This window comes from Lactuca saligna, chromosome 4 (genome assembly GCF_052625555.1).
Source record: "Lactuca saligna cultivar CGN05327 chromosome 4, ASM5262555v1, whole genome shotgun sequence".
NCBI classification, from domain to species: Eukaryota; Viridiplantae; Streptophyta; class Magnoliopsida; order Asterales; family Asteraceae; genus Lactuca; species Lactuca saligna.
Window position 1 is genome coordinate 39029235 of NC_136420.1, and position 3891 is coordinate 39033125.

Below are 3891 nucleotides of genomic sequence, written 5' to 3' on the forward strand. Positions count from 1 at the left end.
TAAGTTTCCTTATGCCATTAAATTTTGATGAAATTACATAAACATTACTAAACATTAGTAAGAAATAACAATTTATTGATATAAATTATAGATATATTAATTATATATAATTACTAATTCACAAGGTACACTTGAACAGTTCTATCCTCCTATTGGCTGAATTTTCTTTTTGAAAATTTCATTTTATTTTCCTTTGTTGTCTTCTTTCATTTAATTCATATTTTATGTTGCACTTAATGGTGGATTACAAATGTCTTAATTTCTCATACCTCTTTCCACGTGTTTCTGTTTCTGCTCATTTTTTGGCCATTTTCACTTTTTCCACTGCTTACGTTCTACGTCTCTCCTTTCTTTTGCTCTTTGCTAGACGATCTTTGGTTTTCTTTCCAGGTTAGTCTGTTCGTTCGTTTTTCCTGCTTCTTTTGTTCCACCACCGCCAAGATACAATACGTGTTTGTTTCTTCTGCATCTCCTTTCTTACTTACCCTTTAATCCTCCACCGCTCTTTCTTTGCTTTCTCTTCCCAATTGTTCCACTTTTTTCTGTTTCGTTTATTATGCTTCATCTCCCCTCTAGCGACGTTGCTTCTCTCTTCCGCCACCATCGACAGTCCCGATCCTTCCACACCTACCGAATTCTTCTTCTACTCTGATTATCACTCTATCTCCTCCCTTTTAATTTCTCAGAACGAAGATCATGGAAACGAAGGCCGAAGCAATACCCAGAATACCGCCGCCGCCGCAGGGATCAACGCCTTTGTCGATCTGACCCGTGTAACCGATAACTGTTAAGATAGTAACATAAAGGAAGAGAAGGGTGGCAACGAACTCGGCAATCACAGCTCTGTACAATGACCACTTGCTCAGCTCCTTGGGTTCTCTGAATGACACCGGTGGTGGGTCGTGGTAGTCCTTCGCCGTGTCTCCCACTTCCGCCACTTCTTGTGTCATGTTGAAAAGAGAGAATAATGAGTTTTAGAGAAAGTGGTGGTGGTTGTAGGTAACTTTAAATTTCGTTTTTTTTGGTTTCCTTATAATTTGGAGCCCTAATTTGCTTTCATACATTCTTATACTAAATTATTGTAATTTTCAGCACTTAACAAGGTACACGAGATAGAATGTTGCATTTGGTAAAGATGATGATTTGGATTTAGTTGGCTTTCCTACCAAGATAGAAAGAGAGGTACACTTTTTCTTGTGGGTTTTCTAGATTTCTTACACAATCTGGGTTTCTTAATATGTGGATGTCTTCTTCCTGGTGTTGTGTGGGGGAGGTGTTAATTAATAAGCTTAAATGTTTAACTGGTGAGGGGCATAGTTGGAAATTGTTGTTACTCTCTAAGTTCTTATTGAGCACATTTAACACTTACAAATTACTTTTTTTTTATTTTTTTTATTTTTATCGCAGCCGATTGAAGATCATGCTGATTGATAATGGCAACTTTGTTAAACCGGAATATGGTTTGAAACAAGGTAAAGGTGAGTGGCACATTATAATTTTGTTGTAGCTCTATACCGGTTCTTATGACATACATGCTTTACAGTTTAGTTTCTTATTAAACAATAAACTTAAAACAGTGACATTACATGATAATTTCTTTTCTTTCGGTTGATTATGTCATTTTCTCATCCATGTCCATCTTTCTTGGCAGGGCTTTTTTTGTTGAAAGGGCTTCAATTGGTAATTTAATACAAGTTCTTGGAGTCTATTGATGCAAAAAGGTACGGTTTTATTGCTTCTTCAACAAAACAAATAAAATGCTAAATCTCAATGACAAAGACTAACATCAAGAGAGGTTCTGAAATAAGTTTTCTTACATGTAAAATTTATGTAAAAAAGATGAATCTGAAAAGTAACCATATGGTTAAACTCGATAATTCTGATATAGAATGGATAACTGTTATGATGGTTTCTCAAATTGGCCTATTTTGATATTATATAAAATACAGAAAAAAAAAAAAACTTTGATTATTAAACTATTAATTTTTAACAATTTATATATCCACCTAACTATTATGATGAAAATTGTAAAAAGAAACAGTTCAGTGGCTAAATTTATATAATTATCTTTTTTTAATCTTTTCCAAATTAGGTAACAGGGAAAAATGTTTCTTTATCAACCATTATGAACTATGGTCATCTTTTCAATTGCTAAATTATGCTCTTTCTATATGCCTATTTAAGTATTTATCAACATCCAACATATTAGGATTGATTTCACAAACACAAATCTGAGTTCCTCACTACAAATCATCTTAATGTGTGTCTTATATGGCTCTGTGACTAACACTATTGATTGTTTCTAAAATTCTTTAAGTGATATCACCTGTAAAAAGAGGTGATATGGCCTTAAAAATAGTAAAAAAAAAACGGATTTAGGTAAAGAGTAATAACGTAAAAAGGAACAATGTCATAATTTGATGCAACCTTGGTGAAGACTTTCCAACCAGTTGGCTTTTTTATTCTTTGTTTACTTCCTTAAATCCAGTAGTGTATTAAGACACCAATGCATGGACTTATCATTGTAAAATAATAGATTAATCAGAAATTTATGAATAAAGAAACAAGAAAGCAGTAACAGTTCAATGGTTTTTGTTTTATGGCAGAAAGCATAGATATGTGATCTAGATGATGACATTCATGAACTTGGTCAAGACAAAAGAGAAAAATGTGTTAATTTCTAACTTTCTCAATGAAACTAAAATATTGATTTGGTATAGATCATGGAGTTATATGTTTTTTTTTGTTGTTTGTAACAGGTAAATCATCCAAAAAAGGATAATTGTATGACATCTTAACATGCAACTACTTGCACCTATTTTTCTTAAAAAGAACTTATATTTTGATTTTATTGGATTATCTTTTTAAAAAAGGCTCACGTAATGTCACATTTTTTCAACAACTAGACAGATAAATAGTTGGATGTCTTCATTAACTCCATTATGTATTATGTTTTTTTTGTTTGTAACAAGAAAAGTAAAACAAAACAATGATTTTACTACATCTTACATATAGATTATGGATTATATCTATCAGTTTTTAAAATTTTCTATTACCATTGCAGTTTTGATCCGATTCCAACTCCTGTGGTTCTAAACCCCCGCAACGCGGAAATCTTCCATAGTTTATAATAAACAACTAAAATGACCATATATATATATATATATATATATATATATATATATATATATATATATATATATATATATATATATATATATATATATATATATATTTCATAAATACATGTAAGAAAATAATAATGTTATTTACAAACTTCGAAAATAACAACATGACCCATAAGATTGTTTACTTCTTTTAAAATTAATTAAATAAATAATAAACTCTAAAGCCTCGATATGTAACTTTTATTATTATTTTACATTATTGTAACCAAAATCAATAATACTTAGCGGGGTGTTGGTTTCGGGTAGAGGTGACAGTTGATAACACGACACGACAAAAATACACGACATGAAACGAAATTGAGACGAAACAGAAATTCAAATTCGTGTTCATGTCGTATTTGTGCCAAGTGTAAAAAACACGACGTCGTATCGTGTCATGTTCGTGTTCAAATTTTGACACGAAATTGACACGATTTAACATTTTTTTGTCGTGTTTTTCATGTTTTTCGTGTTATGTGTGAATAAATATTAATTAAATACATTAACTATTATTTCATATTATCTTTTTCGTGTCGTGTCGTGTCGTGTTTGTCGTTTTTTAATCCATTTGTTTTCGTGTTAGTTAAGAAAAACTCGAGATCGTGTCGTGTCGTGTTCGTGTTACATAAAACGTTGTCGTGTCGTGTCATGTCAGATAAAAACACGACATGATGGTCCGATTTGCCACCCCTAGTTTCAGGGAGCCAAGTGATATGATTTGGAT

The 3891-nt window shown here is 31.7% G+C and overlaps 1 long non-coding RNA gene across 3 annotated transcripts; it reads left to right on the forward strand.

Moving 5' to 3' along the window:
* Positions 1 to 312: 312 nt before the first annotated feature.
* LOC145041651 (uncharacterized) lies at positions 313 to 3050 on the forward strand. Of its 3 annotated transcripts, none has more exons than XR_013680338.1 (6): positions 313 to 999; positions 1093 to 1182; positions 1408 to 1478; positions 1652 to 1721; positions 2607 to 2670; positions 2760 to 3050. It is a non-coding gene; the product is annotated as an uncharacterized LOC145041651 (long non-coding RNA). The 3 variants fall into 3 exon arrangements; XR_013680339.1 differs by having other exon boundaries at positions 339 to 390; positions 687 to 999; positions 2607 to 3050; XR_013680337.1 differs by having other exon boundaries at positions 314 to 999; positions 2607 to 3050.
* Positions 3051 to 3891: the final 841 nt, after the last annotated feature.